Here is a 12,983-nt window from a genome sequence, read left to right as displayed (position 1 = left end):
ACAGGAAAGTAGGGCTGCACCTCACAGTCATCTGGTCCAGCCCCCTGCTCAAGGCAGGACCATCCCTGAATAAACCATCCCAGCCAAGGGTCTGTCCAACCTCTTCTTGAAAATGTCCAAGGATGGAGATTCCACAATTTCTCTAGGTGGTCTCTCCCAGTGCTTGACCACTCTCATGGACAGAAAGTTCCTCCTAATCTCCAACCTAAGTTTCCTCTGCTCCCACTCCTGCCCCCTAATATCACCTTCTCTGTAACTGAAGACTGTTATCAACACGCCCCCTCCCCATCTTGTCTTCTCACAACTTTATAATCCTAACTCTTTCAGTCTTTCCTAGTTTCCCAGGTCTCTAATGATTTTTGTTGCTCTGTGCTGAACTCTTTTCATTCTGTCCACATCCTGCTTGAAATGTGGGGCTCCAAACTGGACACATGAGACCTCACCAGTACTCAATAGAGAGGAAGAATCATTCCCTTTGAATTACAGATGACATTCTTGTTGAGAGAACCCGGTCCGCTCTTGGCTTTTTTGGAGGGTGTTTTTTTTGTTTTGTTTTGTTTTGTTTTTTGGTTTTATTTTGCAACAAGAGAACGCTGTTAGCTTATATTCAGTTTATGGTCCACTGTAACCCCCGGGTCTTTCTCTACAGAACTGCAGCCTAGTCACTCGTTCCCCAGTCTTTATTTATGTGTAAAATGATTCCATACCAAGTGCAGGACTTTGCAATTCTCCTTGTTGAATCCCATCTGGTTGACTGCAGTCTGTTTATCAGCTCCTGGCCTCCAGAGGGTCTGCAGTTCCATCCAACTTGCTGTAATCCACAAATTTGCTAAGCATGTACTTGATCCCAACATCCAAACCGTTAATGAAGATGTTGAGCAGTACCAGAGTCAGGACAGTCCCCTGGGAAACACCACTTGATACCTCCTCCCAGCTACACATTGAGCCATCAATGACTACTCATTGAGCATGATGATCCAACCAGTTTGTCTTCCATGAAATTCTCATTAACAAGCTAAGGAAATACAGACTAGACAAAACTAGTGTAAGGTGGATACATGTGCCAAAAGCTATGCTACAGTCAGGGTACATCTTATCCACTGCTCTTCTCCCATGCGCAGAGCCTGTTACCTTGTCATAGAAGGAAATCATATTGGTCAGGCATGATGTGCTCTTGGTGAATTCCTACTAGCTGTTCCTGATTGCCTTGTTCTCCTCCAGATGCTTCACAACAGATTTCTTGAGGACTTGTTCCATGATCCTTCCATGTATCAAGGTCACGCTGACTGGTTTATATTTTCCCAGATCCTTCTTCTTCTCTGTCTTAAAGATAGGCATTGTATTTTCCGTTACCAGTCATCCAGGACCTCACTTGACCTCCACAAGTTCTGAAATTAGCTCTGAAATTACCTCAACCAATTCCTCCAGGACCCAAGGTTCATCTCCTCCGGCCCTGCCCGACAGCATCTAACTTCTCTAAGTAATCCCTAACCTGTTCTTCCAATACTCTAGGCTGGTTGTTTCTTTCCCTATCTTTGCTGCCAACTGTGCTTATCATTTGATAGCTGCCCCTATTTGTGAACACATCAATAAACAATACATTAAATACTTTAGCCTTCTCTGCATCATCAGTAACTAGGTTGCCTTCCATATTCTGTAAGGGACCTGTGTTGGCTTTTTTTTTCCTGCTTACTTTTGATGTACTTGTAGAATCCTTGTTTTATTTCCTTATGTATTCCTGGCCAGTTGCAACATAGCTTTCTTTGCCTACTGGCCCTTTTATTCCATTCTTACTATTGCAGGTAAGACTTGAATTCAGTTTTGCTAACTAGGCATTGGTCTACCCTGGCACTCCTTAAGAGGATGCTTAAAAACACACTCTGTCCAGCTACACCAAAACTACCTGAGGGGTCCCTTTTGCAGACACAGTACACTGGAGACAGACAACTTGAGAGCACCTGGTGGGGTGCTTCCAGAATTGCTTTACTATTGAACAAATTCTTGGAGGAAAGGTACACCGGTAGCTATTGACCATATGGGTTAGGGGTACAACCTAGGAATCAGAACTTCTGGGACCTTAAATGCTGGAAGCTGCAAGTGGGAGAGGAACAGGGGAAAAACCCTGGGCACACCATGTTCACTCTTCCTTTCAGCATCCACTTTTTGTCACTGCGTGAAACAGGATATTGGGCAAGATATGGTTGGACCTAGTAAGTGGCAATTCTTATGTTCTTATCTCCAGGCAACGTCAGGGTATGTCAGTGGGTGCATCTACATACTAAACTTAATGAGCTGTAATTACAGAACATTCATGAGTATCTGTAATAATTAATGCACCATAATCAGTGCAACTGTGCATTAGGGCAAATTAACACATTTTTGTGATGCTTTAATGCTCATTGGACTAATCTACTGTGCATTAGCTCAGTTTTTGCCAGCCTTGCTAATGTGTAGTAGAATTAATCCAATGGGGATTAAGTGTCTTGTGTAGACATGCCCAATACTATGTAAATGAGAGTGAATCAATAGTATGGGTTTGAAAGTAGCCCTCCTTATGAAGGCTGAGAGCGTGAGGCTGATATTTACTCTCAGCCCATTTAACATCATACAAGGTGACTTGTATGATGTGTGATATATCTAGTTTATAATGTGATATATCTAGTTTATAATGATAAAATTTTAAACTTCTCTTGCACACAGGAGTTTCTATTTTGCACATTTTATTTTGTCTGTGCCTTGTAGAGACATTTTTTCCTCTTGCACAGGTAAAGATGTCTCTCCAAGGCACAGACAAAATAGAATCAAGACCTCAGCTCAGTTTTCCCTTCACAATTACCCCTAAAACCATCATCTTTTCACTAGGGACTTGATTCAGAGATCAATGACCTGAATGGAATCACTCCCTTGGTCTTCAGAGGTCTTGGACCTGGCTTTGTGGGCATCTTTATATGTGCTCTGGGGTGGAGGTGGGAGGCACTTTAATTAGAGAGCCTCCAAGAGCCACTCTAATTAAAGCATCGGCAGAATCATGTGTATTCAGCATCCTAGTGGGGGCACTTTAAATTTAGTTAAAATTCCCCCACCACCATTTTGAAGCATGAGGATGCTGAATACATGTGATGCAGAGGCTGCTAGAGCATGCTAATTAGTACACTCCAGCAGACTCGATTAATCGAGTCTGCTGGAGCGTATTAATCGAGTCTGCTCCAACTTGTGCTAATTAACACTTGTTGAAGCAGACATCTGGCATGTGTATAAGCACCATTTATTTCTTAACACCCCCTCTCCCCCCAAAAAACAGCTTGCCTGTAGTGGATTCCCCTTCCTCACCCCCCCATACATTTCTGCTTGACTATATTATGGAATTATGCAGAAGAGGCACAACAGCAACCTGTTAAAAACTGATGTGCAGTTCAATACACTGATGGTTTCTAATATTCCCGCTTGGTGAATTATTGTTTTATGACTTAAAACACTATTTCTTGACTACACGCATACAGCGTGACAGCAGAAGTCGCCACTGCAGGTCTATGAACTAGGACCCAATTGTAAATCAATACTGAAAATCATGGCCGTTTGCCATGTTAATTTAGATTTCAGAGGGCCAGACGGGAGTTGTTGCTCTTCAAAGCAGTTTTCCCTTGAATTTGTAAAAAAGAAAGAAAAAAAAAAAGCACAGAGGATGTCTGTTATCTCTCATGAGCCATATTGGCAGTAACTGCTGAAGCAGTAGCTGTTGTTGGTGAGATACACATTTTGGGAACACTCTGCCAGGGTTCCTACAGGGCAGCTCTACCTAAAAGAGGTGAACACTGATCAGGGTGAGGGAAGGTTTCTCTGCTTGTTTTACTATGGCACACGTGCTGCCAGCTTGCTAACATTTTCTCTTCCACTCCTTTGTCAACAGGGCAAATTAGGACTGGTGGGGTGAAATCTCAGTGGCACTGATATCAGTGGAAACAACCTTCCTCCCCCACCCCAATTCCATATGTCACTAAACTGATAATTTCCTGTGATCTTAGGCACGTGCATTCACCGAAGAGGAGGCTGTAGCAGAAGACAAGATCTTTGAGACTGAAACAAGTTTGCCTCTGTATGCAAACACTGTGACTTAGGATCATGGTTATGACTGACCTGCCTGTGACTCAGTTAACCACCTTTAAAATGGGTACAAGGAGATTTTCTCCTCACTAGTGTTTCTGTGGGACAGGTGAGGTACATATAAGAGGAGATGAGGCAACCCGTATTGCATGAAGAGCACACATCCATCATAAGGAATCCTTGCAAACTACATCTGGATGAGTTGCCTACTTGTAACTCACTTTCTCTGCGGAGATCGCTACTGCCCTCATCCTGGGGAGCGCTGTCACTGAACCAGGGGATGCCCAAGAGAAATGCATTGTTTTATTAAAGTTCTCTCGATTATAGTCATGTTGTTCATCTTGCAGTGCAGTTTGGGATAGTCATCTAAGTCATCTAAGCCTTCGGATCAGAGATTAATTACCACTTCTCTACTCTCCAGTTCTGGGATCAGCCAGAAGATGACTTGCCCACTGGCAGAACTTCAAGCAGTCTGAAGACAGGTCTTATTTGTACTGGCCATAAAGCTATGCAGCAGCTATTCCATTGGCCTAAAAAATTGGCACAGCATTTATCAATATTGCCCCCTTCCAATCCTGACATAATCTTAAAGCATTTCCTGGACCAGTCCAAGAGCTGGTTGTGTAGAACAGAGTATACTCAGAGTCCATTCTATTATAGACCAGAAAACTGTTTTTTTAAGAAAAGTTTCAGTCATCATTGCACACAAAGGATTGAATTACGGTGAAATTCAGGTCAACGCTGTGCTAAGGATATTGTCAGCGTTTCATATGAAATAAGAATGAATGATTAGTTTATGTGGTCTAGAGACAGACAAATATTTGCTATGTAGATAGGTTTCTCAAGGCACCCTGACTAAAGACATAGTCACTGTGTATCTAATCAATAGACTGTGGTGCCCAAACAGGAACAGATCCAACTCCCATTGAATTTCACCAGTGGTGTAAAGTGGAATGAGCCTATGCTTTATTTGTCTGCTCTCCAAAGAAAGAAAGAAAGAAAGAAAGACCTTATCACAAAACCTGCATATATCAACATTGCAAAAATAGTGGAAGACTGACGTTTGCATATGATAGAATCATAGAAAACCATAGAATCATAGAAAATGAGGGTTGGAAGGGACCTCAAGAGGTCACATCCAGTCCAACTCCCTGCTCAAAACAGGACCATCCCCAACTAGATCATCCCAGCCAAGGCTTTCTCTAGCTGGGTCTCAAAAACCTCCAAGGATGGAGGGTCCACACCTCTCTCAGTAACCTGTTCCAGTGTTTCACCAGTCTCCTGGTGAGAGAGTTTTTCCTAATATCTAACCTAACCCTCCCTTGCTGCACCTTGAGCCCATTGCTCCTTGTTCTGTCATCTACCCCCACTGAGACCAGTCCAGCTCCATCCTCTTTGCAACCCCCCTGCAGGGAGGTGAAGGCTGCTATTCAATCCCTTCTGAGTTTTCTCTTCTGCAGATTAAATCAACCCAGTTCCTTGAGCCTCCCCTCACAAGCCACATCCCCCAACCCCCTCACCATTTTTGTTGCCTTCCACTGAACTCTCTCCAATTTGTCCACATCCTATCTGTTGTGGGGGTCCCAAAACTGAACACAGTACTCTAGATGTGGCCTCCCCAGTACTGAACAGTGGGGAATAATCACATCCTTGACCTCCGGGCAATACTCCTTCCAGTGCAGCCCAATATGCCATTAGCCTTCTTGGCAACAAGGGCACACAGTTGGTTCATATCAAGCTTATTGTCCACTGTCACCCCCAGGTACTTTTCTGCAGATCTGTTGCCCATCCAGTCAGCCCCCAGCCTGTCCCGGTGCATGGGATTGTTCCCTCCTACGTGCATGACTTTGCACTTGTCCTTGTTGAACCTCATGAGAGTTTTCTTAGTCCAACCCTCCAATTTGTCGAGGTCTCTCAAATATCAAATGTGTTGCTGTATCAAATGTCACAAAGTAAAAATTAAACAGCCTTCTGTAGACCCTGATTTAACTCCCTGGAACAGCATGACAAATTAGTTGTCTGTGTTTTTTTGTTTTGTTTTGTTTTGTTTTTTTGGTTTTTTTACATTTTGGCAACTGTGTTTCTCTTTCACAGATCATGGGTGTTTTTGTAACATAAAAGATGTATAAATAAGGAAGAGGCTGACGCTCTGAACTAATGCAAATATCTTAATGTCACTCAATAATAAAATAAGATTAACCTAAGAAGCTGCACTTATCTGTTTAACTGTGTGACTGAGAATTAGCCTATTCCCAGAAGACATGGATGCATGACAGGCATAATGCTGCTATACTGTGGTTTAGTAAAACTACTGCCTTGAAAGCTTGGACAATGAAGGTTTAATTGCTTTCACTCTGTAAGATGTGACTAAGACCAGACTGTCAGGCATTTTAAACAAATAAACAGAAACTATATCTTTCAGGGCCATTGCAATTTCTTCTCAGGCATGCTTAGCGCAATGTTATCTTGAAGAATCTGCAAAGAGCTTTATCATCTTTGTCAGTCTCAGAGGATGAAATAAATGAACAGACTTCTCTAAAAGAAAGACTTGGACAGTGGCGATGGGTCACAGCTAAAGCTAGTCGAATTACTAGTGGCCAGAAATATTTGCCATTTATTTAGCTTTTCCTATCTCTCCGGAGAGCAGCATGCTATCTGGGAGTATTCTATCTGTTATCGGAGAGTTGTATGCTACCTGTGAACCCCTCGTAAACTAATCCTCATTTTGATGAGCACGCTCATTAGTTTTAAGTATTCCTCAAACAGCTTCCATGGACAAATCCTGATCTATAGTGCGTACGTCAACTGCTCTCTTTGTCTTTTCAGCATTCATTATTTTTTGTGTGGGTCAGATCATCCAAGTTGCATATTATTATGTCTGCTCCCTACTTCAGTGAATGGAAGAAACATTCAAAATAATGAAAAATACGAAATTATACACTTTCTAGTATACATTTTTGGATGGATACTCATTAGTGCTATCATGCATATAACTTGCCTTCTTGATCCTTATTCACTCACAGCTTAGATTTCATAGATTTCTAGGGCTGGAAGGGATCTATTAGATCAGATCATCGAGTCTGACCCCCTGACTTGGACAGGAAAGAGTGCTGGGGTCAAAACACCACAGCCACATGCTTGTCTAATCTCCTTTTGAACACCTCCAAGGTAGGGGAAAGCACCACTTCCCTTGGAAGCCCATTCCATACTTTCAAAAGTATGTAAAGAATACTTCCTGATTGTCCAGTAAAGAACCTCACTGTAAAGAATTTCTTCCTGATATCCAGTCTAAAGCTACTCTGCTTCAGCTTATGGACGTTGTTTCTAGTAACCCTGAGGGGCACGCTGGTAAGCAGAGTATCCCCTATCCCCTGCTGACCCCCCCAGTGAATTTGTAGACAGCCACAAGATCGGGTCTTTAAGAGGAGCCTGGGCATGCACCTGGCTGGGGCCATCTGACCTCTCAGCCTTCTCTTGCAGAGGCTAAAGAGATTCAGGTCCGTCAGCCTGTCTTCATGCGATCTTACCCGCAGGCCCTCAATCATATGAGTAGTCCTCCTCTGGACCCTTTCCAGGTTATCCACATCCCTCTTGAAGTGTAGCACCCAAAACTGGATGCAGTACTCCAGGTGTGGCCTCACCAATGCCGCATCGAGGGGAAGTATCACCTCCCTAGACCCGCTCGTGATGTACTTTCTTGTAGAAGACAGAGTACACTTAGCCTTACTTGTTACCTCATCACATTGGTGACTTATGTTCATTTTTGTGTCAAGTATGACTCCGAGATCCCTTTCTACTGCCATGCTAAATTGAATGGTACTTCCCAGTCTCTAGGTATATTGGTGATTCTTTCTTCCCAGGTGCAGCACCTTGCACTTATCTTTGTTAAATCGCATCCTATTCTATTCTGCCCACTTCCCCAGTCCATCCAAATCCACCTGAATTTTCTCCCTAACCTCTAGTGTATTTACAATACCCTATAGTTTGGTATCATCTGCAAATTTGGACAGAGTGCTTTTAACCCCCTCATCCAAATCACTGATGAAAATATTGAACAGTACTGGTCCAAGGACAGACCTTTGCAGGACACCACTGCCCACATCCCGCCAAGGAGAAACCACCCCATCCACCACCACTGTCTGGGTCTGTCCCATAAGCCAATTTTCCACCCACCTGACTGTGAAAAAATCCACACTGTAGCTACTTCGTTTACTTGTAAGAATTGGGTGCGACACCATGTCAAAAGCCTTTTAAAAATCCAAGTAAATAACCTCCACCTCTGCTCCTGCATCTAAGCACTTTGTGACCTGGTCATAAAAAGAGACCAGGCTGGTCAAGCAAGATATGCCTGCTACAAACCCATGCTGGGTGCCCTTTAACATTGTATTGCCCGCCGGCCCCCCACAAATGTGATCCTTAATGATTTTTCCCAGCCAAGAATAGAGATGAGGCTAACCGGCCTATAATTACCCAGTTCCTCCTTCCTCCCCTTCTTGGAAAAGCTTGTCTGCATGGGAAACAGTGCAGGGTAAGGTGACACATGTTGAAAATCCTCTGGCTTCTTTACTATTCAATCCATGCAGGAGGAGCACAAACCAACTGCAGATGCTTCCTCAGCCTGATGAAGGGTATTTATACCCAAAAACTTGCAAAGAAGAATGTTTCTAATTATTGAGTTGGTCTAATAAAAAATATCAGATTTACCCAAAGCATCTTGTCTGCCTAATTACCCCATGGCGTTCTTCCCCAGGGATAGGACTCCATTTGTATGGTATACTTTACTTAGCTTCCAAAATGAAGAATGCTAATATAAATTATTTAGATATTTAGACTAGACATTAGGAAGAACTTCTTTACGATAAGGGTTACCAGAATCTGGAATGGGCTTCCAAAGGAGGTGGTGCTCTCCCCTACCTTCGGAGTCTTTAGTGGGCTACTTAATTAGGGGGGGTCACGTGCTCTCCTAGTGACCAGTCAACAACTGGGGGGGGGTTCCCCCCACGACCAATCTCGCTGACTGGGGGGAGAGTCCCCCATGGCCAATCACAATATGGCCAATCACTGCAGCTGCTTCTGGAAGTGGCTGTGAATGTTTCTGGGAGCACCATGGTGCTCCGCTCCCTGGCTGGTGTTTGCAGGGGGGGGGGGGGCACTGGTGCTCCCAACTGCCCCCCCCTGCCCGTCGCCTAAATGGCAAGTGCGACCAGTGAGGGGGTGCACCAGCACTCTCAGGGTGTGCACGTGCACCCTTGTGCACACCTTATGCATTACCACTCAGGTCTTTAAGAGGAGCATGGACATGCACCTGGCTGGAGCCATCTGACCTTGGCACTCTTTCCTACCAGGGCAGAGGGTCGGACTTGATGATCGGCTGAGGCCCCTTCTGACCCTGAAAACCTATGAAATATCTACATAATGCAGAGTAGTTAGTGTATTTGTAAACCTATGGCTTAGTTCAAAATGTCCCTGTGTAGACAAGCCCTTAGTCTACTTCTACAGCAATGTGACCCTGTGGACTTCAGTGGACTCACTCCTGATTTATGCTGGTATAAAAGAAAACATTTGAAGCCCTCTGCTTGGAAAAAAGAAAAAAAAATGTCTGATAGCCATCTGAATCCTCTTGGACCACAATTAATACAACCTTTCAAATAATAGCAAATCTTCATTGTTATTCCCCCAAACATTCCCAATCCAGTTTAATGCATTATTCAACCTGCTCAAAATTTAGCATGTCAGAGGCATAACAATTCCTGTCATTTTAGTGTTTTTCAGGCAAAGATTCACATTTTTTTTGGTTGTATGAAAGATGCCTCTTCAATTTACCTTGTATGGCAGGACTGTGGCAAACCCCGGCAGGAATGACTTATTTGGAGAAAGGCTGTTTTCATAAGCTGTTACACATAGTGTCATGCCCTCAGTTAATTAGAGGGTTTGTTCAGAAATAAAAGGACAGATTCTCAGCTGGTGTAAGCCTACATAGCTCCACTGAACTCAGCCAGTTCAAGCTTCCTCGGTTGCTTCATCATTGGCTGAAGATGTTCTCTTTCTCTCTCTTCCCCTCATACAGAGAGTAGCACAATTATAGTCTATGATTGAGTTTGATAACCAGTCACAAGCTGGAGGAGATGTGATATGCACCTCTGTTAGTCCTCCAGGAAAGGAATATATTGATCAGTCACTTACTGTATGATCACTTGCTTGCAGTTTGTCACATTCACATATCGTGGTAACTTCAAATCACCTCTTATACCATAGCTATGCAAACCTGCTGCATAACATCCCAGAAAGATTAATGATCACCCACTGCTGCTGGAGAAGAAAAACACCAAGGAGTTTTTCTACATTAGCACTAATATAGTTTGTATTTCTTACTTTCACACCTGCCCTTTGCTTTCTCCAAATTTTGTTGGAAATTATATTCAGGTGGAGCAAGAGAAGCTCCGTGGTGCATTAGCTGATTCCAGGATGACTTTGTGTCACCAATGCAAGGTAGTCATGAACAATAAAAGGCAAATGATATCCTAGTATGGGCCAGGAGAAGTATTTTGAGTAGAGATAGAAAATGTTAGTGCCATCGATGAGGCTGATTCTTCTGAAATGCAGAGTGCAATTCCAGTCACGCTTGCTCAGAAAAAGATTAAATGCAACTGGAATGGGTGAGAAAGAGCCCTGCTAGAATGACAAAGGGAAGGAAGAACCCAATCTTTAATATAAAACTAAGTTGATTTATCTAATGAACAATGTTAACACAAGAAGAAATGGGAACACATTGGCTAGGTGTAAATTTAAGCTGAAAACTAGAAGCAATTTGAGCAATGAGGATCTAGAACAACCTTCTAAAGAGAGTAATGAGGGCCAAAACCCTTACTGGTTTTAACATGGAGCTCAGTAGGTAATGAAAGGAAGAATATGACATGGTGCCTGAAATAGCAAGGATAGGGCTTGATGATTCATTAAGTTTCTTCCAGACGTGTGTTCCTGAATGAGGTCCATCCTTAATAAGTGAGATTGCAGAGAGACCTGTAAAGATCATGTGCTGAGACTCAATCTTAATCAGCAAACTAGTTATTCTTTACTTTGTGCATACCGGGAAGAAATATAGACGTGAAAATAACATAATGGTATCCCGTACTGCAAGAATGATAACACTGTGTTTGCATCTGAATTTAGAGCCATTACTGTAGAATAATGCAGTGTATCTGTATGAAAATGCTATCTAATGCCCCCACACTAGATCTTCAGCTGACATCTATGAACTTAAGCCAGATGACACCAGCAGAGGACCTGGATGTATTTCCCATCATTTTTGAGAGACCGTTTTCTATGATCTTATGGGCTATATGGTTTCCTATGATTTTATAAGGGCTTGTTTTCATAACATTTGCAATATGACACTGTTACTTTGAGGAATGCCTGCTTAAAGAATAAACCTGCTCTAGAGAAACATGCATGTGCGCGTATCCAACTGAACTGAGCAGTAGTTATTTCTCAACAGTCTCTGATTTCATTTGTCACTTTATTGTAAGAGTCAAGGGAGTGGATTAAAGCAGGGGATGTCACTGTCACTTTAAAGGAGCATCCCTTTTGGAAAGCCAGTTATTGTTTGGTGTTTATTTGAATAAAAAAGCTCTTCTTTAAAAATGTGAGCTGCTTTCTGGGACCTGACAGAAGCCAAGCAATATTCTCCGTGGGAAAAGCTGAAGAGGATGTGTTTGAGTTATCAGTTGAGCCTAGGAAACTTCACCTACATTTCTGCACACAAGCAAAACAATATTGGTCCACCCCAAAGAGGTCTAAATTATAGGGGAATGGTCAAGAGAACAGGTCACAATCCTGGCAAAAGTCACTGATCCCAGGCATAAATGGCTGCTCTTCCTTGTTAGGAGATCTCCCATTTTCAGTCCCAGAACATGTAACAAGGGCTGTGACTGCTTATAAAAAGGCAGAAGCTGGCTGCTTCCTGCTCCAATTCTGCAATATCCCATGCTTCCCCCCATTTTATTTTGGCTGTTGGTTGGCTAACAATGCATTGTTGGTTGGTTGGTTGGTTAATCATTGTTGATTAACAACGCATTAACAATTGCGTTAAAAAATTCCTATTATTCTGCCTGCTCAACTGTGTGTGTTATGTACTGGGTGAGGGAAGGACATTGGGATGATGACAACCAGACCTCAGGGATATATTCAGGCCTTTCTTGTGCAACAAAGAACCTAAACAATTGTATCAAAGTCCAGATAAACCCATGCTATGCAAACCTTTGCAAGGACATCAGCATCTATTGGTATAAGGTTTATTATTTTCTGGATTTATTTATTACATGGATTTTCACTGGTTGTCAGGTCTTGAGAAAAGGATGAGAATCCATGGGAGATTGAATTAGAGAGGTGATGGTTTCAGTAGTTTTATCCTTTCCTGTGATCTAAGTATCATCTCACCAGCAGTAGTGAGATCTCTCTCATAGGAGAGCCAGTCACTCTTTCATACAGTAGTCTGAATGATACTGCATGATACAAGGGATAGTCACCAAGGAGGAATACACAAGTATAGCCCATATTTGTAGGGAGAGGATAAGGAAGGCAGGGACAACAACCGAGATCAAGTTGGTGACCAAAATCAAGGACGGTAGGAAGTTCTTTTTTAGGGACCAGAAGGAAGACTAACAGAAATGTGGGGTCCTTGCAGAATGGGACAGGACATGTGGATGGGTGATGCGGGTGGGGTGGGGAGGAGCAATTGCCGACCAATGGTCAGCATCAAACCGATGAGGGAACACTGAAGCCTGAAGGCCTTCATGTCAGCAGGATCAGGGGGAATAAACCTGAGAGTGCTGAGGGAATTGGCTGGAGTCATTGCAGGACTGCTGTTGAAAGTGTTTGAAGAC

The sequence above is a fragment of the Alligator mississippiensis genome, chromosome 3 (genome assembly GCF_030867095.1).
Source record: "Alligator mississippiensis isolate rAllMis1 chromosome 3, rAllMis1, whole genome shotgun sequence".
In the NCBI taxonomy this organism is placed as follows: domain Eukaryota; kingdom Metazoa; phylum Chordata; order Crocodylia; family Alligatoridae; genus Alligator; species Alligator mississippiensis.
Note: the sequence above shows the minus strand (reverse complement) of the source record.